General features: G+C 41.5%; 1 protein-coding gene across 4 annotated transcripts in view; it reads right to left on the minus strand.

The window, feature by feature from the left end:
- Positions 1 to 23629, minus strand: part of BNIP2 (BCL2 interacting protein 2) — a 369692-nt gene that overhangs the window by 213696 nt on the left and 132367 nt on the right. The gene's annotated exons all lie outside the window — the stretch shown is intronic.

A 23629-nucleotide genomic window follows, 5' to 3' on the forward strand; every position in this document is an offset into this window, starting at 1 on the left:
TTTAACTTAAAGGAACATCAATCATACTGCATACTATTATTGATGTGCGCCATTAAAAACTGCCAAATCACAATTTTTCCTTTTCTATTTTCCATAGCAGCCCCATTAACCGATCTCTTACCTTATAGAAGACACCATTGCATACTGTAGTTTTTATAGTTTAATACTGCAACATGCTACACATGGATTGCTAAAATGATTAATATCTGGTTAAAACAGACCACAGTACAGAACAAAAGTAACTCAAAATTATACTTCTAAAAAATGTATTTTATTATTAGGCAAATATTTTGTAATGCAGGTCTTAATTGCTTATGTATATTATGCATACATAGAAATGAATTCCCCATTCAGTCAAATAAAGATAACATTGATACAAAACTTTAATCCTTTACATCTGCATGCAAACTAGTTAGTCAAGACTGAAATGCACAGGAATTCATTTTATTTTTGAATACAAACGTTTTATACAACACGCTTATATTAGCAAAAAAAAAAATGAGTGCTCTTAGTAAAACCTGTTTCACTGTCATATCTGTAAAAGGGACAATTTAATCAAAATCGCACTGTGCAGGGGTGCATTTTGAATAGAAGTTGTTTTTTTTACAACACACTTTAATTACCAAAATTTACCAGTAAAAGTCATCAGTAACAGATTACAGGTGTGCAAGGAGCATACGCACATTTGTTCTGCACACCCATAAAACACTGTTCCATAATGCAAATTGAGCCATCGGCAACACAGTACATGTAGCTGCCAGATTCCGCTTGATTCTGTTTGGTCAAGACTCAAATCAAATCCGCACCGTCACATCACACTGCCAGGCACAGTGTTTCATAGATTGCTATTTTTTTACTGGAAGCGTTTTTGCTAATATAATGATGTTGTAAAAATGGTCCAATTCAAAAATGAAATGCACTTATGTCTTTAATGTCATTTTATTTAAATATTAAAGTAAAAATAACCACACAGCATATGTGCATATGCCAAATAAAAACTATTGGCTAGATTAAGAATTGTGCGTTAGCCTTAAAAAGCAGCGGTGAGAGGTCCCAACGCTGCTTTTTTCCTACCGCTGGTATTACGAGTTTTGCAGAAACAGGTGTACCGCTCACTTTTTTGGTCAGACTCGAAAATACCGCAAATCCACTTACGTCAATTGCGTATCCTATATTTTCACTGGGACTTGCATAACGCCGGTATTACGAGTCTTCAAAAAAGTGAGCGGTACAGCCTCTCCTGTCAAGACTGGTACCGCATTTAAAAGTCAGTAGCATAAAACTCTTAACTAAAGTGCTAAAAAGTACACTAACACCCATAAACTACCTATTAACCCCTAAACCGAGGCCCTTCCGCATTGCAAACACTTAAAAAAAATTTTTTAACCCCTAATCTGCTGAACCGGACATTGCCGCCACAATAATAAATATATTAACCCCTAAACCGCCGAACTCCAGCATCGCAAACACTAGTTAAATATTATTAACCCCTAATATGCCGCCCCCAACGTCGCTGCCACTATATTAAATGTATTAACCCCTAAACCTAAGTCTAACCCTAAGCCCCCCAACTGAAATATAATTTTATTAAATCTAAATAAAATTACTATCATTAACTAAATTACTCCTATTTAAAACTAAATACTTACCTATAAAATAAACCCTAAGATAGCTACAATATAACTAATAGTTAGATTGTAGCTAGCTTAGGGTTTATTTTTATTTCACAGGCAACTTTGTATTTATTTTAACTAGGTAGAATAGTTATTAAATAGTTATTAACTATTTAATAAACTACCTAGTTAAAATAAAGACAAATTTACCTGTAAAATAAGACCTAACCAATGTTACAATTACACCTAACACTACACTATAATTAAATTAATTCCCTAAATTAACTACAATTAAATACAATTATCTAAAGTACGAAAACCCCCCCCACTAAATTACAGAAATTAATCAAATAATTACAAGTTTTTTAAACTAATTACACCTAATCTAAGCCCACTGATAAAATAAAAAAGCCCCCCAAAATAATAAAAAGCCCTATCTTATACTAAACTACAAATAGCCCTTAAAAGGGCCGTTTGCGGGGCATTGCCTCAAAGTAATCAGCTCTTTTACCTGAAAAAAAGTACAATACCCCCCCAACATTAAAACCCACCACCCACACACCCAACCCTACTCTAAAACCCACCCAATATCCCCTTAATAAAACCTAACACTAACCCCTTGAAGATCACCCTACCTTGAGAAGTCTTCACCCAGCCGGGCCAAAGTCCTCAACAAAGCCGGGCGAAGTGGTCCTCCAAACGGGCAGAAGTCTTCATCCAAGCCGGCCAGAAGAGGTCCTCCAGACGGGCAGAAGTCTTCATCCAGGCGGCATCTTCTATCTTCATCCATCCGGCGCGGAGCGGGTCCATCTTCTAGACATCAGACGCGGAGCATCCTCTTCCATCGACGTCCAACTGAAGAATGAAGGTTCCTTTAAATGACGTCATCCAAGATGGCGTCCCTTCAATTCCGATTGGCTGATAGAATTCTGTCAGCCAATCGGAATTAAGGTAGAAAAAAAAACCTATTGACTGATGCAATCAGCCAATAGGATTGAGCTCGCATTCTATTGGCTGATTGGATCAGCCAATAGGATTGAACTTCAATCCTATTGGCTGATTGCATCAGCCAATAGGATGTTTTCTATCTTAATTCCGATTAGCTGATAGAATTCTATCAGCCAATCGGAAACTGAAGGGACGCCATCTTGGATGACGTCATTTAAAGGAACCTTCATTCTTCAGTTGGACGTCAATGGAAGAGGATGCTCCGCGACGGATGTCTTGAAGATGGACCCGCTCTGCGCCGGATGGATGAAGATAGAAGATGCCGCCTGGATGAAGACTTCTGCCCGGCTTGGATGAAGACTTCTGCCCGTCTGGAGGACCACTTCACCAGGCTTCGTTGAGGACTTCGGCCTGGCTGGGTGAAGACTTCTCAAGGTAGGGTGATCTTCAAGGGGTTAGTGTTAGATTTTATTAAGGGGGGTATTGGGTGGGTTTTAGAGTAGGGTTGGGTGTGTGGGTGGTGGCTTTTAATGCTGGGGGGGTATTGTACTTTTTTTTCAGGTAAAAGAGCCGATTACTTTGGGGCAATGCCCCGCAAAAGGCCCTTTTAAGGGCTATTTGTAATTTAGTATAGGGTAGGGCTTTTTATTATTTTGGGGGGCTTTTTTATTTTATTAGTGGGATTAGATTAGGTGTAATTAGCTTAAAAAACTTGTAATTATTTTATTATTTTCTGTAATTTAGTGTGTTTTTTTTGTACTTTAGATAATTGTATTTAATTGTATTTAATTATAGTTAGTTTAGGGAATTAATTTAATTATAGTGTAGTGTTAGGTGTAATTGTAACATAGGTTAGGTTTTATTTTACAGGTAAATTTGTCTTTATTTTAACTAGGTAGCTATTAAATAGTTAATAACTATTTAATAACTATTCTACCTAGTTAAAATAAATACAAACTTGCCTATAAAATAAAAATAAACCCTAAGCTAGATACAATGTAACTATTAGTTATATTGTAGCTATCTTAGGGTTTATTTTATAGGTAAGTATTTAGTTTTAAATAGGAATAATTTAGTTAATTGTAGTTATTTTATTTAAATTATATTTAAATTAGGGGGGTGTTAGGCTTAGACTTAGATTTAGGGGTTAATAACTTTAATATAGTGGCGGCGACGTTGGGGGCGGCAGATTAGGGGTTAATAAGGTGTAGGTAGGTTGCGGCGAGATTGGGGGTGGCAGATTAGGGGTTAATAAATATAATGTATGGTTCAGCGATGTTGGGGACAGCGGATTAGGGGTTAATAAGTATAATGTGGCGGCGGTGTCCAGAGCGGCAGATTAGGGGTTAATAATATTATGCAGGTGTTGGCGGGGCGGCAGATTAAGGGTTAATAAGTGTAAGATTAGGGGTGTTTAGACTCGGGGGTCATGTTAGGGTGTTAGGTGTAGGTATAAAAAGTATTTCCCCATAGGAATCAATGGGGCTGCGTTAGGAGCTTTACACTGCTGTTTTGGAGGTGTTAGTTTTTTTTTTCTTCAGCCGTCTCTCCCCCATTAATTCCTATGGGGAAATCGTGCACAAGCACGTTTTGCCAGCTCACCGCTATCGTAAGTGGCGCTGGTATTGAGGTGAGATGTGGAGCAAAATTTTGCTCTTCGCTCACTTTTCTGCGGCTAACGCTGGGTTTGTAAAAACCCGTAATACCAGCGCTGTCTGTAAGTGAGCGGTGAGGGAAAACTGCTCATTAGAACCGCACACCATTACAGACAAAACTCGTAATCTAGGAGAGTATTTTTTTATTTATTTTTTTACTAGAAGCATTTTTGCTAAAAGAAGTATATAGCAAATGTTTTTTTTATTTGAAATACATCTATGCATATTTAAATGTTGACCTTTTTAGCCCTTCAAAGTTTAATGTTGACTTTCATTACACTGGTTTCAAAAGTAATTAATTTGGTCAATTACTTAAGTGAGTGTGCCCAGGAAAATGTAGCCAATGTGTGTGCATCAAACTTGTGTATCAATACTTTATAGGCTCATAATTAGAGTGATACAAAATTAAACATTTTCTTTTGTGATTCAGCCAGAACATATCATTTTAAAAAAAGTTTCCAATTTACTTATATTATCAAATTTGCTCCCCCCAAGATATTCTATATTGAAGAGAAACCTAAGTATTCATCTGGAGCACTAAATGGCAGGAAATAGTGCTGCTCTTGCAAATGGATAACATTCTTGCAAAACTACTGCTATATAGTGCTCCAGAAATGGACCGGCTCCTAAGCATATGCAGGGGTGTGGACATTTTTTAAAAAACTACTTGTCCAAGGGACTAAAGCAGGGGCCCAATCTACTTATCCCTCGTGAACATCTACTTGTCCTGATTCGCAAAATAATTGTAACCAAAAGAAAGTGTGGTATGGGAAAGACCATCTATAAAAGGTGCAGCAATTGCCTCTAAGGGAAGACAAATGTTAGATAAATTAGGGCATAGAGGGAAAATGATATACAGTGAACATGAACAGTATCCACCTAATAGGAGATTTAACTCATAACAGGTCAGGGTGGAGAGAATAGCTATCATTTTTAACTCCTAAAATTGAGCAATTTGTTGTATCTTAGGTGAACAGATACATACAATGTAAATAGGAGTAGAATATGACCTCATTTTTATTCCTCCCCTGTGTATAGTTTTGCAGTATATACTAAGAGGGTGAAGGTAGCAGTGCTTTATGTACTACCATTATGCTTTTACTATATAGGCTGCTCAACTCCTATCTATATTTTACAACATTATGTCCCATATATAATTATACTAGTCCTAAAGCCCGTTTACACGGGCCGTGTTGTGATTCTCTTTCTTTTTCTCTCTCTCTCTCTCTTTCTTTCTTTCTCTCTCTCTCTTTCTTTCTCTCTCTCTCTTTTTCAGGCTGATAGGTTAACAACTAATATGTACCTATGCTGGACGCACTGATATAATATTCAGCAGTAGCGGTCCACGGAACTTATCTATACAGCTGACGTTTACTTTACTTCACATGTATGCAGGCATTTGCTTCTGGTGATTCTGAAAATGATGCAGTAAGTTGTAAGGCTGAGAAATCTGACAGGCCGACAGCATATAAGTGTGTTGTATGTCACGCTGTATGTACTGACATCGAGGCATTACACTTGGGGTCCATACAATAGCCCATTTATTTTTGATCTAACAGCCCTTTATACTTGGTGGTTTACCGTGTGTTGAAAGGAGTATTGCAGTGGAAATGATCTGAATAGTTGCTTCATGAAAAACGCTGACTCGTGAATAACGCTTATGTGTTTAACTAATATTTCTCATACCTCGCTCACACCGCACGTTGCAAAGGTAACGGCCTCCCCTGGTACAAAATTATCTTCTGAACTCGCCGGTCCTCGCGCTGCTTTGGTTTTGCAATCAGCTGTAATGCCGGGTCCTCGCGCTGCTGCCGGGTGGGTGCGCGTGCGATCAGCTGCAAGAGTTTGTCTGAACTGCGCATGACGGCTTCAGACAAACTCTTGTCTTTTATAATATAGGATAGGGGTACTTATTCTAAGGGGTTGTTTCCAGGATATAAGCTTTGGTCATGGAATGTTAAATAATAATTGTGGGCTTGTTATGAGGGTGTAAAGTAAAACCTTATATAATACTTGCGGTGTGACACTGTACTCTACACTTAATATTTCCAAATGAGCAAGAAGCATCTTTTATCTGGTAATAATGTACAACATATGAAGCAAGGTGTAAATATGATAACCTGTTAGTGGAGCAAGCCCCAAACACATCATTTAGGATCTACATACACGCAGCATGAATAGTGTATAATAGAGCTGCGCAGCCAGGAAATCACTGAGAGGGACAAGTGTACCACTCACCTCCACTGAAAGTCTCCAACACTGCAAGCGGAGACTAGAAGGGAGGAGCTGAGAAGCGTGAGACACGCTGTTAAACCAGCGGCACGTTAATAAGGGGAATAAAAAAAAATAACTTTTACTGTCTGCTTAATAAAGAAGAAAAAAAATCTATAACGGTGTGCTAAGGGGAGAAAAAAGCTTTTACGGTCTGCTTAATAAGAAAAGGAAAAAAAAAAAAAAAAGTATTAATGGTCTGCTTGCCCGGCAGGGCTAAATGAGAAAAAAAAACCAAGACATGCCCTGCACCCAAAATTGCATGTGCCGGCGTCGGGCGATAGGAATTGCGCATCCCTGATATGTTCCTGCATTTCAACAAAAGATACCAGAGAACAAATAAAAATTAATAGAAGAAAATTAATAAGCCGTTTAAAATTGCATGCTCTATCTGAATTGTAAAAGAAATAATTTGGGTTTCAAATCCCTTTAAAAAGGAACAAAATTTGGTTAAATAGTCAAAAACACAAAAGAGAAGATCAGAAGCATATAAGCAGTGTTTTTGGAGTAACCCTGTACACTAACAGGAGTACTTTATTGGTTGATATTATTTACATGCTTGCAGCACAACAATTTGTACTGACCCCAGTATAGCGACTATCAAGGTCTCCAAATAGATAACAACTACATTACTTCTTGGTTTAGCTTTAAGATAAAAAAACAAATAGTTACATTGACCAGCTTACTTTAAACCAATAATTTAGACTGCGATAGTGTTCCACTTTGTGAAGTAGGTTTTAGAGGAGGAAAACATAGAAACTGTCTCACATTTTTATACCTCACTGAAAATTAGAATGATAAAGAGTGAGTAGAGCACAATCATACAACCAGGTGCTCATGTAAACCAGGGACACTGCCAAGTCCCCAAAGGAATATGTGAATATAGTCAGTCCACGTCACTCCAAAGTAATGCTTTAAAGCAATTTATTTGAGAAAACAGCGACGTTTCGGGGTCACAACCCCTTATTCATGCTTGAAGCATGAATAAGGGGCTGTGACCCCGAAATGTCGCTGTTTTCTCAAATAAATTGCTTTTAAGAATTAATTTGGAGTCTTGTGGACTAAATATATTCACTAAAAATGTGGACATGAAACTGTCTCACATTTTTATACCTCACTTAAAAAATGATTCAGAGCATACGATCTTATACAACTTTTAAATTTTTATTAACAAATTTGCTTCATTCTCTTGGAATCCTTTGTTGAGTAAGCAGCAATACACTACTGGGAACTAGCTGAACATATTGGGCGAGTCGGGGAAAAGATGCATTTATGTGCTATTACCAAATAGCAAATATATTCAAATTACACTTTATTAACAAATATGCTTTAAACAGACGTTACCAAAAGGGGGGGAGGCATTGTGAATCCAGGGTTAAGCAACCTCTGAACTAGTTGTAAATATACATTACAAAATCTGAAGATCCCCCACTGGTAGACAAGTAAAATTAGGATGGTTATAGTAGGCTAATGAAGAATGGGATACGTCACTTCCATAATTCAAATAATTAGTAGCCTAAATTCTATAGCACCCAAAATTTAAAATAAGGGCTAGTGGACAGGGTGTAGCGTGTCTAATCAAACAATCACACAGAGTAGGGAAGTTAGCAAAAAGGTAGTTTCATACGCATAGGTAGGTACATTCAAACAGGCATACACATATATGCTCAAGCTATGCGCTCAAAGGCGTCCTCCTGCCTGCGTACTGCTCTGATTCAACAGAGTCAGCCGATTGCTAGCTAAAATCCCTATCAAGTAGAGCTAGCTCACATACAACAAGGTTTGTAGAAAACTTTGCATTTATACGATGGAGGTATTATGCTCAATATAAAACTGTCAACATATATTCCCCTAGGTTAGATACAAGTAGTTACATTTGAATCAAAGTCAAAGGTTACTGTGTAGCTTATAGCGTAATAGCATATAATGCTTAACAAAATGATACTGCTTGTTAACCTGGCACTAAAGCGTGCTCCTAAATAACAGTCTTTCAGTATATCAGCAAACCCCCTATAGTCACAAATATAGTGCAAAGTGTTAGGCGGTATTAAGTTTAAAGACCGCTAATATTCATTTAAAGTATGTGACTAGTTCAGTTGAACCATGCTTATTCCACCCCAGGCCACGCCCACCGACGCGTTTCCGTCACAGAACGTGACTTCGTCAGGGCATAGAACCAGCCCAGCATTAGGTACGAGAAGTTATAGTAATCCGTTGTCATGGCAACTTTAAAAATCATTGAATACGGAGGTGTAAACTCCACTGTGGCCTCATTCGATCATGCGACTTGTACCCTGTACTAAGTATGTATTATGCCTTCAAGAAATTGCTCATTATTAAAAACTATTAGAACAAAGAGGAACATATAAATTTAGCATTTCATTTACAACGCTCTTATATAAAGGTATAATGTGCATCAATACGTATATAAGTATCGTGGGGGAATATTATATTCCCTAATATCTTAAAAAATATATTGGGAGAGGTATGTAATGCTTTTAAAGCATATCAATCGATATTACAGAATTTCCTAGGTGGAGTGTGCTGGTAATTAGTATGATGATTGGACAATGGAAATTATATACTCATAAGATTTCTTTTTGTGGATCGATTGTAATTACCCATAGTAATTCATCTGAAAGTTCAGACAGAGTTAGTTATTGCCACCTAGATAATACAGAAAAGAGGATAACCGATCAAGTAGATACTTGTTAGGGAAACAGATATTTATTTTTTAAACACAAGGCTGTTTAATATGAAATTATCGTTGTGTGTAAAAGTTATTATTAGTTTAGATCAACTAAATTAAATTAAATATTGTTTCAAAATTATATAAATATGTATCCTCTTAGTTTGCTTCATATTGGAAAAAAGATACCATCAATTGTAAACTAGGTTTATTCATAACCCTAAACAGAAATAGTATGTAATTAATATTCATAAATCCACAATAAGATGTATATCATGAACCATAGTCTATAAGAAGCATTTGTATGATATTGCTTCATTTAATCACCTAGGTGAGGTGGATTTTAGTTCATGAATCCATCTACATTCTTTCTGTAGTAGCATTTTGGTAATGTTGCCCCTTCTCCCTTTTAATTTTATTTGTTCGATTGCACAGAAATAGATGTCGTATTTGTGTCCCTGATGTTCATTGTTCATGTGTTGTGCTACGGGAACATTTCTATTCCATTTAATGTCACCTATGTGTTCAAGCACTCTAGTTCGTATCTCTCTTGAGGTCTCACCCACATATATTTTTGGGCATTTGCACATCGCGATATATATGAGTTGCTTAGATCTACAGTTTAGAAAGTCTTTAATTTCATACTGTTTTTCTGTGTCGGGGTGTATGAAGGTTTTTGTGGGGGTCATGTTCTTACAGGCTTGACATCTTCCACATTTGTAGAAGCCTTTGGTTTCTCTCAACCAAGTTCTTGGTATGTCTTTTGAGTAATGATTCTCCATAAGTATGTCTTTAAGATTTTTTGACCTTCTATATGTAATATTAGGTTTTTCAGGTATTACTTCTTTGAGGTCATCGTCTTCTTGAATAACATGCCAATGTCTTTGGATGATATTCTTTATACAAACATTTTTATCATCGTATGTTCCAATAATTCTTATGGGTTGTTGTTCATTTATTGGTTGTACATTAGCTTGGTTGCTGGTTTCCAGTAATGTAGTTCTATCTAGTAATTTAGCTCTTTGATCGGCCTTTTTAAGGCATCTGCCTGGGTACCCTCTTTCTTTAAACCTTCTTTGTAGTTCCCTTGCTTCAGTCTCAAAATCTAGTTCTGTGCTGCAATTTCGTCTGGCTCTTAAATATTGGCCAAACGGAATGCCCATTTTCAATTTTTTGGGCGATAGCTCTCCCATTTGAGGAGACTGTTAGTAGCTGTCTCTTTTCTATATAGTTTTGTGTTCAGTGTGCCATCAATCTCTTTTCTAATCTCTAGATCTAGAAATGAAATTTTGTTTGAATCTATAGTTGAAGTGTACCTCATTCCATCTTTGTTGTTATTCAACCATATCATGAAATTTTCAAAGTCATTTTTGGTGCCTGTCCATAGGATTAGAACGTCATCAATGTATCTAATGTATAAATCCATATATTGCATATATGGGTTCATATCTTCATTAAGTATACTTTTGTTCTCAATCCACCCAAGGAACATATTGGCATACGTAGGAGCACAGCAAGTGCCCATTGCTGTGCCCCTTTTCTGTAGATAGATCTTCTTATTAAATAAGAAATAGTTATGTCTTAACACATAGTCTAGTAAATCAATGATGAAGTCATCTTCATCATTTTGGGTTGGATTTACTGTTCTCAAAAAGAAACTGACTGCTTCCAAGCCCAAATTATGGGATATATTAGAATATAGACTTTCAACGTCTATACTGGCCAGCATAGTATTGTCAGTGACTATCACGTCAGCCAGGTATTTTAAGACATCTTTAGTATCTTGTACGTGAGATGTAAGGGTGTGTACAAAGTGTCTCAGTTTTTTGTCTAGAAAAATGAAGCAAACTAAGAGGATACATATTTATATAATTTTGAAACAATATTTAATTTAATTTAGTTGATCGAAACTAATAATAACTTTTACACACAACGATAATTTCATATTAAACAGCCTTGTGTTTAAAAAATAAATATCTGTTTCCCTAACAAGTATCTACTTGATCGGTTATCCTCTTTTCTGTATTATCTAGGTGGCAATAACTAACTCTGTCTGAACTTTCAGATGAATTACTATGGGTAATTACAATCGATCCACAAAAAGAAATCTTATGAGTATATCATATCCATTGTCCAATCATCATACTAATTACCAGCACACTCCACCTAGGAAATTCTGTAATATCGATTGATATGCTTTAAAAGCATTACATACCTCTCCCAATATATTTTTTAAGATATTAGGGAATATAATATTCCCCCACGATACTTATATACGTATTGATGCACAATATACCTTTATATAAGAGCGCGTCATTGTAAATGAAATGCTAAATTTATATGTTCCTCTTTGTTCTAATAGTTTTTAATAATGAGCAATTTCTTGAAGGCATAATACATACTTAGAGAAAGAGATGGAGAGGGCACCACATAGCGTAATATTGTTTCAAAAGGGATAATACAACAAGCAGAGAGGTAATGCGCTTACCAATGACTGTGGTACTGTGCTGTGACCAGTACTATCTCGCCTGCTAGCACTTTAATCAGTGGCTAGTACACTGTCGGATAAGATCCTTCCCGGGGCTTTTCCTTGGGATAGGGAATTGTGCTGTGAGCGTTTCTTGGTCCAGCAACTTCAATATATTGTTCAATTAGGTTTTGTTTCGAAAGAGATGCACAACTTCCAAGGTTTAAAAGAATTTTAAAAAGGCTTTATTATAACGCGTTTCTCAACCACCAAGGGTCGTTTCTTCAGATACCAAAGCGCTTTGGTATCTGAAGAAACGACCCTTGGTGGTTGAGAAACGCGTTATAATAAAGCCTTTTTAAAATTCTTTTAAACCTTGGAAGTTGTGCATCTCTTTCGAAACAAAACCTAATTGAACAATATATTGAAGTTGCTGGACCAAGAAACGCTCACAGCACAATTCCCTATCCCAAGGAAAAGCCCCGGGAAGGATCTTATCCGACAGTGTACTAGCCACTGATTAAAGTGCTAGCAGGCGAGATAGTACTGGTCACAGCACAGTACCACAGTCATTGGTAAGCGCATTACCTCTCTGCTTGTTGTATTATCCCTTTTGAAACAATATTACGCTATGTGGCGCCCTCTCCATCTCTTTCTCTAAACAGTTACATCCCTGCTCTCTGGGAACAAGAGGAGCTGCCTACACAGAAACATCGACGAACAGGATTACCGTACTCAAACGGACTGCCATTATTTTTCCAGAGCCGTCGGCCGAGTAAGATACACTCGATAAAGACGGAGTAACTATTTGTGGGAACATCATATGTTTGGGCTCATATTTCAATTTTTATTGCTTGTCTTATATGTTTATAACAGCGCGCCTTTTTATCTCCTTGTGAGATATAATACATACTTAGTACAGAGTACAAGTCGCATGATCGAATGAGGCCACAACGGAGTTTACACCTCCGTATTCAATGATTCTTAAAGTTGCCATGACAACGGATTACTATAACTTCTCGTACCTAATGCTGGGCTGGCCCTACGCCCTGACGAAGTCACGTTCTGTGACGGAAACGCGTCGGTGGGCGTGGCCTGGGGTGGAATAAGCGTGGTTCAACTGAACTGGTCACATACTTTAAATGAATATTAGCGGTCTTTAAACTTAATACCGCCTAACACTTTGCACTATATTTGTGACTATAGGGGGTTTGCTGATATACTGAAAGACTTATTTAGGAGCACGCTTTAGTGCCAGGTTAACTAGCAGTATCATTTTGTTAAGCATTATATGCTATTACGCTATAAGCTACACAGTAACCTTTGACTTTGATTCAAATGTAACTACTTGTATCTAACCTAGGGGAATATATGTTGACAGTTTATATTGAGCATAATACCTTCATTGTATAAATGCAAAGTTTTCTACAAACCTTGTTGTATGTGAGCTAGCTCTACTTGATAGGGATTTTAGCTAGCAATCGGCTGACTCTGTTAAATCAGAGCAGTACGCAGGCAGGAGGACGCCTTTGAGCGCATAGCTTGAGCATATATGTGTATGCCTGTTTGAATGTACCTACCTATGCGTATGAAACTACCTTTTTGCTAACTTCCCTACCCTGTGTGATTGTTTGATTAGACACGCTACACCCTGTCCACTAGCCCTTATTTTAAATTTTGGGTGCTATAGAATTTACGCTACTAATTATTTGAATTATGGAAGTGACCTATCCCATTCTTCATTAGCCTACTATAACCATCCTAATTTACTTGTCTAATTACCAGTGGGGGATCTTCAGATTTTGTAATGTATATTTACAACTAGTTCAGAGGTTGTTTAACCCTGGATTCACAATACCTCCCCCCCTTTTGGTAACGTCTGTTTAAAGCATATTTGTTAATAAAGTGTAATTTGAATATATTTGCTATTTGATTTATCTAGTGTATAATTCTACACTTGACTTTAATGTCACAAACCCCCTTTTTGGTTCCCTAACCTTACTATGTGCTATTACCAATCAGCATCTAGCTCCCAGTAGTGCATTGCTGCGCCTGAGTCGACCTAGGTATGCTTTTCAACAAAGAATATCAAGAGAACTAAAGCAATACGACTATAGAAGTAAATTGGAAAAATGTTTACAATTGCATGCTCAATCTAAATGATAAAAGTTTAATTTTGACTTTACGATCCCTTTAAATATACTTTGCAAAGTAAAACTTGCTAAATATCCTATAATATAAAAGGCCAAGTGTGTTTGTCCGAAGCTGTCATGCGCAGTAGAGACAGCACAAGGACAAACACACCTAGCTGATCTGCGGCAGAAGTGGGCATGGCCGGGCGTGAGCAGGGGCGTAGCCAGTGTGAAGTGGGCGTGACCATATGTGGATCGCCGTGAAGGGGTGTGGCCGGTTGTGAAGGGGGGTGGCCTAGCACAGTTCCGCGATAGAGGGGAGAGAGAGAGGGGGGGGGAGAGATAGAGGGGGGGGGGAGAGAGAGCAAAAGTGGGGGGAGGAGAGCGCGCAAAAGAGAGGGGGGAGAGAGAGCGCAAAAGAGAGGGGGGAGAGAGAGCGCAAAAGAGAGGGGGGAGAGAGCGCAAAAGAGAGGGGGGAGAGAGCGCAAAAGAGAGGGGGGAGAGAGCGCAAAAGAGAGGGGGGAGAGAGCGCAAAAGAGAGGGGGGAGAGAGCGCAAAAGAGAGGGGGGAGAGAGCGCAAAAGAGGGGGGGGGGGGAGAGCGCAAAAGAGAGGGGGGAGAGAGTGCAAAAGAGGGGGGAGAGAGCGCAAAAGAGAGAGGGGGAAGAGCACAAAAGAGAGGTGGGAGAGAGAGGGCAAAAGAGAGGTGGGAGAGAGAGGGCAAAAGAGAGGGGGGAGAGGGCAAAAGAGAGGGGGGAGAGAGAGCGCAAAAGAGGGGAGAGAGAGCGCAAAAGAGGAGAGTGACAGAGCGCAAAAGAGAGGGTAGAGAGAGAGAGCGCAAAAGAGAGGAGAGAGAGAGCGCGCAAAAGAGAGGGGAGAGAGAGCGCGCAAAAGAGAGGGGAGAGAGAGAGAGAGCGCAAAAGAGAGGGGAGAGAGAGAGCGCAAAAGAGAGGGGAGAGAACAAAAGAGAGAGGGGAGAGAGCGCAAAAGAGAGGGGAGAGAGCGCAAAAACAGAATTTATGCTTACCTGATAAATTACTTTCTCCAACGGTGTATCCGGTCCACGGCGTCATCCTTACTTGTGGGAATATCTCTTCCCCAACAGGAAATGGCAAAGAGTCCCAGCAAAGCTGGCCATATAGTCCCTCCTAGGCTCCGCCCACCCCAGTCATTCGACCGACGGACAGGAGGAAAAATATAGGAGAAACCATATGGTACCGTGGTGACTGTAGTTAGAGAAAATAATTCATCAGACCTGATTAAAAAAACCAGGGCGGGCCGTGGACCGGACACACCGTTGGAGAAAGTAATTTATCAGGTAAGCATAAATTCTGTTTTCTCCAACATTGGTGTGTCCGGTCCACGGCGTCATCCTTACTTGTGGGAACCAATACCAAAGCTTTAGGACACGGATGAAGGGAGGGAGCAAATCAGGTTACCTAAACGGAAGGCACCACGGATTGCAAAACCTTTCTCCCAAAAATAGCCTCCGAAGAAGCAAAAGTATAAAATTTGTAAAATTTGGCAAAAGTGTGCAGTGAAGACCAAGTCGCTGCCTTACATATCTGGTCAACAGAAGCCTCGTTCTTGAAGGCCCATGTGGAAGCCACAGCCCTAGTGGAGTGAGCCGTGATTCTTTCAGGAGGCTGCCGTCCGGCAGTCTCGTAAGCCAATCGGATGATGCTTTTAAGCCAAAAGGAAAGAGAGGTAGAAGTCGCTTTTTGACCTCTCCTTTTACCAGAATAGACGACAAACAAAGAAGATGTTTGTCTGAAATCTTTTGTAGCCTCTAAATAGAATTTTAGAGCACGGACTACGTCCAAATTGTGTAACAAACGTTCCTTCTTTGAAACTGGATTCGGACATAAAGAAGGTACAACTATCTCCTGGTTAATATTCTGGTTAGAAACAACCTTTGGAAGAAAACCAGGCTTAGTACGCAAAACCACCTTATCTGCATGGAACACCAGATAAGGCGGAGAACACGGCAAAGCAGATAACTCTGAAACTCTTCTAGCAGAAGAAATAGCAACCAAAAACAAAACTTTCCAAGATAGTAACTTAATATCTATGGAATGTAAAGGTTCAAACGGAACCCCTTGAAGAACTGAAAGAACTAGATTTAGACTCCAGGGAGGAGTCAAAGTCTGTAAACAGGCTTGATCCTAATCAGAGCCTGAACAAATGCTTGAACATCTGGCACAGCTGCCAGTCTTTTATGTAGTAAGACAGATAAAGCAGAGATCTGTCCCTTTAGAGAACTTGCAGATAATCCTTTCTCCAAACCTTCTTGTAGAAAGGAGAGAATCTTAGGAATTTTTATCTTATTCCATGGGAACCCTTTGGATTCACACCAACAGATATATCTTTTCCATATTTTATGGTAAATCTTTCTAGTTACTGGTTTTCTGGCCTGAACTAGAGTATCTATCACAGAATCTGAAAACCCACGCTTTGATAGGATCAAGAGTTCAATCTCCAAGCCGTCAGCTGGAGGGAGACCAGATTTGGATGTTTGAATGGACCCTGAACAAGAAGGTCCTGTCTCAAAGGTAGCTTCCATGGTGGAACCGATGACATATTCACCAGGTCTGCATACCAAGTCCTGCGCGGCCACGCAGGAGCTATCAAGATCACCGAGGCCCTCTCCTGTTTGATCCTGTCTACCAGCCTGGGAATGAGAGGAAACGGTGGAAATACATAAGCTAGGTTGAAGGTCCAAGGTGCTACTAGTGCATCTACTAGAGTCGCCTTGGGATCCCTGGATCTGGACCCGTAGTAAGGAACCTTGAAGTTCTGATGAGACGCCATCAGATCCATGTCTGGAATGCCCCATAATTGAATCAACTGGGCAAAAAATCTCCGGGTGGAGTTCCCACTCCCCCGGATGGAATGTCTGACGACTCAGATAATCCGCCTCCCAGTTTTCCACTCCTGGGATGTGGATCGCAGATAGGTGGCAGGAGTGATCCTCCGCCCATTTTATGATTTTGGTCACTTCTCACATCGCCAGGGAACTCCTTGTTCCCCCCTGATGGTTGATGTAAGCAACCGTCGTCATGTTGTCTGATTGGAATCTTATGAATCTGGCCTTTGCTAGTCGAGGCCAAGCCCTGAGAGTATTGAATATCGCTCTCAGTTCTAGAATGTTTATCGGGAGAAGAGACTCTTCCCAAGACCATAGACCCTGAGCTTTCAGGGAGTCCCAGACCGCGCCCCAGCCCACTAGACTGGCGTCGGTCGTGACGATGACCCACTCTGGCCTGCGGAAGCTCATTTCCTGGGACAGGTGATCCTGGGTTAGCCACCAACGGAGTGAGTCTCTGGTCGTCTGATCTACTTGAATCACTGGAGACAAGTCTGTATAGTCCCCATTCCACTGTTTGAGCATGCACAGTTGTAATGGTCTTAGATGAATTCGTGCAAAAGGAACTATGTCCATTGCTGCAACCATCAACCCTACTACTTCCATGCACTGCGCTATGGAAGGACGTGGAACAGAATGAAGAACTTGACAAGTGCTTAGAAGTTTTGATTTTCTGACCTCTGTCAGAAAAATCCTCATTTCTAAGGAATCTATTATTGTTCCCAAGAAGGGAACTCTTGTTGACGGAGACAGAGAACTTTTTTCTATGTTCACCTTCCATCCGTGTGATCTGAGAAAGGCTAGAACGATGTCTGTATGAGCCTTTGCTTTTGACAGGGACGACGCTTGTATTAGAATGTCGTCCAAGTATGGTACTACTGCAATGCCCCTCGGTCTTAGAACCGCTAGAAGGGACCCGAGTACCTTTGTGAAAATCCTTGGAGCAGTGGCTAACCCGAATGGGAGGGCCACAAACTGGTAATGTTTGTCCAGAAAGGCAAACCTTAGGAACTGATGATGTTCTTTGTGGATAGGAATATGTAGGTACGCATCCTTTAGATCCACGGTAGTCATAAATTGACCTTCCTGGATAGTGGGTAGAATCGTTCGAATGGTTTCCATCTTGAACGATGGTACCCTGAGAAATTTGTTTAGGATCTTCAAATCCAAAATCGGTCTGAAGGTTCCCTCTTTTTTGGGAACTACGAACAGATTTGAATAAAATCCCATTCCTTGTTCCTTTATTGGAACTGGGTGTATCACTCCCATCTTTAACAGGTCTTCTACACAATGTAAGAACGCCTGTCTCTTTATTTGGTTTAAGGATAAGTGAGACATGTGGAACCTTCCCCTTGGGGGTAGTTCCCTGAATTCCAGAAGATAACCCTGAGAAACTATTTCTAGTGCCCAGGGATCCTGAACATCTCTTGCCCAAGCCTGAGCAAAGAGAGACAGTCTGCGCCCTACTAGATCTGGTCCCGGATCGGGGGCTACTCCTTCATGCTGTTTTGTTAGCAGCAGCAGGCTTCTTGGCCTGCTTACCCTTGTTCCAGCCTTGCATCGGTTTCCAGGCTGGTTTGGGTTGTGAGGCATTACCCTCTTGCTTAGAGGATGCAGAATTAGAGGCCGGTCTGTTCCTGAAATTGCGAAAGGAACGAAAATTAGTCTTATTCTTGGCCTTGAAAGGCCTGTCTTGTGGAAGGGCGTGGCCCTTTCCCCCAGTGATGTCTGAGATAATCTCTTTCAATTCTGGTCCAAATAGAGTTTTACCTTTGACAGGGATGTTAAGCAATTTTGTCTTGGATGATACATCCGCTGACCAAGACTTTAGCCAAAGCGCTCTGCGCGCCACAATTGCAAACCCTGAATTTTTTCGCCGCTAATCTAGCTAATTGCAAAGCGGCATCTAAAATAAAAGAGTTGGCCAACTTAAGTGTGTGAACTCTGTCCATAACCTCCTCATATGGAGTCTCTCTACTGAGCGACTTTTCTAGTTCTTCGAACCAGAACCACGCTGCTGTAGTGACAGGAACAATGCACGAAATGGGTTGTAGAAGGTAACCTTGCTGTACAAAAATCTTTTTAAGCAAACCCTCCAATCTTTGAAAGCACAACTATCCTCGATAGGAATAGTAGTGTGCTTGTTTAGAGTAGAAACTGCCCCCTCGACCTTAGGGACTGTCTGCCATAAGTCCTTTCTGGGGTCGACCATAGGAAATAATTTCTTAAATATAGGGGGGGGAACAAAAAGGTATGCCGGGCTTTTCCCACTCCTTATTTACTATGTCCGCCACCCGCTTGGGTATAGGAAAAGCGTCGGGGTGCACCGGAACCTCTAGGAACTTGTCCATCTTGCATAATTTCTCTGGAATGACCAAGTTGTCACAATCATCCAGAGTAGATAACACCTCCTTAAGCAGTGTGCGGAGATGTTCTAATTTAAATTTAAATGTCACAACATCAGGTTCAGATTGTTGAGAAATTTTTCCTGAATCTAAAATTTCCCCATCTGACAAAACCTCCCTCATGGCCACTTCAGATTGGTTTGAGGGTATGACAGAACAATTATCATCAGTGCCCTCCTGCTCTTCAGTGTTTAAAACAGAGCAATCGCGCTTTCTCTGATATGTAGGCATTTTGGATAAAATATTTGCTATGGAGTTATCCATTACAGCCGTCAATTGTTGCATGGTAATAAGCATTGGCGCGCTAGATGTACTAGGGGCCTCCTGCATGGGCAAAACTGGTGTAGACACAGTAGGAGATGATGTAGTATCATGTCTACTCCCCTCATCTGAGGAATCATCTTGGGCAATTTCATTATCTGTGGCAGAACCCAGGGGGGAATACGATACCAGATGAAGCCTTCTAGGAACTTTTCCAACTACTTTCAGATCCTCACACATGCATCTGCATGTCTTGCTCTCAAAAGTAACTGCGCAGTAATGGCGCGAAAATGAGGCTCAGCCTACAACTGGGAAGGCCCTCCCTGACTGGAAACGGTGTCTAACATAGTGCCTGCCGTTAAAAAACGTTCCCCAAGTTTATAAATGTGAATTATCAGCATAAACATGTATAAAATGTCCAAATAAAGCAATCGATTTAGCCCATAAAAGTGTCTACCAGTTTTATAGCCCATATTAAGCCCTTTATTCTGTTTGCTTGACTAAGAAAATGGCTTACCGGTCCCCAGAGGGGAAATGACAGCCTTCCAGCATTACATGGTCTTGTTAGAAATATGGCTAGTCATACCTTAAGCAGAAAAGTCTGCTAACTGTTTCCCCCAACTGAAGTTACTTCATCTCAACAGTCCTATGTGGAAACAGCAATCGATTTTAGTTACTGTCTGCTAAAATCATCTTCCTCTCACAAACAGAAATCTTCATCCTTTTCTGTTTCAGAGTAAATAGTACATACCAGTACTATTTTTAAATAACAAACACTTGATAGAAGAATAAAAAACTACATTTAAACACCAAAAAACTCTTAACCATCTCCGTGGAGATGTTGCCTGTGCAACGGCAAAGAGAATGACTGGAGTGGGCGGAGCCTAGGAGGGACTATATGGCCAGCTTTGCTGGGACTCTTTGTCATTTCCTGTTGGGGAAGAGATATTCCCACAAGTAAGGATGACGCCGTGGACCGGACACACCAATGTTGGAGAAAGAGAGGGGAGAGAGCGCAAAAGAGAGGGGAGAGAGAGCGCAAAAGAGAGGGGAGAGAGAGAGAGCGCAAAAGAGAGGGGAGAGAGAGAGAGCGCAAAAGAGAGGGGAGAGAGAGAGAGCGCAAAAGAGAGGGGAGAGAGAGAGAGCGCAAAAGAGAGGGGAGAGAGAGAGAGCGCAAAAGAGAGGGGAGAGAGAGAGAGCGCAAAAGAGGGGAGAGAGAGAGAGCGCAAAAGAGAGGGGAGAGAGAGAGTGGGGGAGGGAGCGCAAAAGAGATGGGGGAGTGAGAGAGCACAAAAGAGATGGGGGGAGAGAGAGAGAGAGCGCAAAAGAGAGGGGGAGAGAGAGAGCGCAAAAGAGAGGGGGAGAGAGAGCGCAAAAGAGAGGGGAGAGAGAAAGTGGGGGAGGGAGCGCAAAAAAGAGATGGGGGGGGAGGGAGCGCAAAAAAGAGATGGGGGAGTGAGAGAGTGCAAAAGAGATGGGGGGAGTGAGAGAGCGCAAAAGAGATGGGGGGAGTGAGAGAGCACAAAAGAGATGGGGGGAGAGAGAGAGCGCAAAAGAGATGGGGGGAGAGAGAGCGCAAAAGAGATGGGGGGAGAGAGAGCGCAAAAGAGATGGGGGGAGAGAGAGCGCAAAAGAGGGGGAGAGAGAGCGCAAAAGAGGGGGAGAGAGAGCGCAAAAGAGAGGGGGAGAGAGAGCGCAAAAGAGAGGGGGAGAGAGAGCGCAAAAGAGGGGGAGAGAGAGCGCAAAAGAGAGGGGGAGAGAGAGCGCAAAAGAGAGGGAGAGAGAGCGCGCAAAAGAGAGGGGAGAGAGAGAGCGCGCAAAAGAGAGGGGAGAGAGAGCGCAAAAGAGAGGGGAGAGAGAGAGCGTGCAAAAGAGAGGGGAGAGAGAGAGCGCAAAAGAGAGGGGAGAGAGAGAGCGCAAAAGAGAGGGGAGAGAGAGAGAGCGCAAAAGAGAGGGGAGAGAGAGAGAGCGCAAAAGAGAGGGGAGAGAGAGAGTGGGGGAGGGAGCGCAAAAGAGATGGGGGAGTGAGAGAGCACAAAAGAGATGGGGGGAGAGAGAGAGAGAGCGCAAAAGAGAGGGGGAGAGAGAGAGCGCAAAAGAGAGGGGGAGAGAGAGAGCGCAAAAGAGAGGGGGAGAGAGAGCGCAAAAGAGAGGGGAGAGAGAAAGTGGGGGAGGGAGCGCAAAAAAGAGATGGGGGAGTGAGAGAGCGCAAAAGAGATGGGGGGAGTGAGAGAGCGCAAAAGAGATGGGAGGAGAGAGAGAGCGCAAAAGAGATGGGGGGAGAGAGAGCGCAAAAGAGAGGGGGAGAGAGCGCAAAAGAGGGGGAGAGAGAGTGCAAAAGAGAGGGGGAGAGAGAGCGCAAAAGAGAGGGGGAGAGAAAGAGAGCACAAAAGAGAGGGGAGAGAGAGTGAAAAAGAGAGGGGAGAGAGCTCAAAAGACGGGGGAGAGAGAGCAAAAGAGAGGGGGGAGAGAGAGAGAGCGCAAAAGAGAGGGGGAGAGAGAGCGCAAATGAGAGGGGGAGAGAGAGCGCAAAAGAGAGGGGGAGAGAGAGCGCAAAAGAGAGGGGGAGAGAGAGCGCAAAAGAGAGGGGGAGAGAGAGCGCAAAAGAGAGGGGGGAGAGAGAGCAAAAGAGAGGGGGGAGAGAGAGCAAAAGAGAGGGGGGAGAGAGAGCAAAAGAGAGGGGGGAGAGAGAGCGCAAAAGAGAGGGGGAGAGAGAGCGCAAAAGAGAGGGGGAGACAGAGCGCAAAAGAGAGGGGGAGAGAGAGCGAAAGAGAGGGGGGAGAGAGAGCAAAAGAGAGGGGGGAGAGAGAGATCAAAAGAGAGGGGGGAGAGAGAGATCAAAAGAGAGGGGGGAGAGAGAGATCAAAAGAGAGGGGGAAGGAGAGAGCTGCAAAAAATGGCCCATGTGAACGGGCTTTAGGACTAGTATGTATAATAAAGCATGAGGAAAATTATAGTAATGCATCACCACTTGCTCTGATTTTCAGCAGGTATGCAATCTTTTACTGTCTAACCACAAGATCAGACACCAGACAGGTACAAACCCTGGAGACATCTGCCCCACCCCATGGATGCCAATAGCAATAAGGCCAGACATAGCACACTCTCTGTTAATTTGATGGATTGTTTGTAGGATTTTTTTAAATCGGCCATAATGTCAAGTTACACACTTTTTTTAAATGGTAGCCCCGTACACAAAACAATAATCTCAATAAAGGAAAATACCCCCAACAAGGAAACAAGAGACTCTTGGGTGTGCACTGTATGAAGGGAAAAAAAACATTTAACAGAGGTAGTAGTGTCATCTGACCACCAACATGATTTGGCAGGATGTCTGACTCACTCTACTTAACTGCATGTGAAGAAATACCTAAAAGATCTAGAAAGCATCTGGCATGAGACAGTTGGCATACATTACCAATTCATGCCCCTCTGGAAGGTCCTACCACACCTAGCCCAAAAGAAATGTTATTCTCAGGTGTGCTATATAAAAAAAAGGGTTTCTTCTGCAGGAAACATTTCTAACCCTGGTGGGGATCACTACACGGATAGAATTGCTGCAACAACTTCAAACACATTGCCAAAACTAGATTAGATAAAGTAGATTATGGTTAAAGGGTAAAAAACAGAATTTATGTTTACCTGATAAATTACTTTCTCCAACGGTGTGTCCGGTCCACGGCGTCATCCTTACTTGTGGGAATATCTCTTCCCCAACAGAAAATGGCAAAGAGCCCAGCAAAGCTGGTCACATGATCCCTCCTAGGCTCCGCCTACCCCAGTCATTCGACCGACGTTAAGGAGGAATATTTGCATAGGAGAAACCATATGATACCGTGGTGACTGTAGTTAAAGAAAATAAATTATCAGACCTGATTAAAAAAACCAGGGCGGGCCGTGGACCGGACACACCTTTGGAGAAAGTAATTTATCAGGTAAACATAAATTCTGTTTTCTCCAACATAGGTGTGTCCGGTCCACGGCGTCATCCTTACTTGTGGGAACCAATACCAAAGCTTTAGGACACGGATGATGGGAGGGAGCAAATCAGGTCACCTAGATGGAAGGCACCACGGCTTGCAAAACCTTTCTCCCAAAAATAGCCTCAGAAGAAGCAAAAGTATCAAACTTGTAAAATTTGGTAAAAGTGTGCAGTGAAGACCAAGTCGCTGCCCTACATATCTGATCAACAGAAGCCTCGTTCTTGAAGGCCCATGTGGAAGCCACAGCCCTAGTGGAATGAGCTGTGATTCTTTCGGGAGGCTGCCGTCCGGCAGTCTCGTAAGCCAATCTGATGATGCTTTTAATCCAAAAAGAGAGAGAG

Source organism: Bombina bombina, chromosome 6 (genome assembly GCF_027579735.1).
Source record: "Bombina bombina isolate aBomBom1 chromosome 6, aBomBom1.pri, whole genome shotgun sequence".
Classification (NCBI taxonomy): Eukaryota; Metazoa; Chordata; class Amphibia; order Anura; family Bombinatoridae; genus Bombina; species Bombina bombina.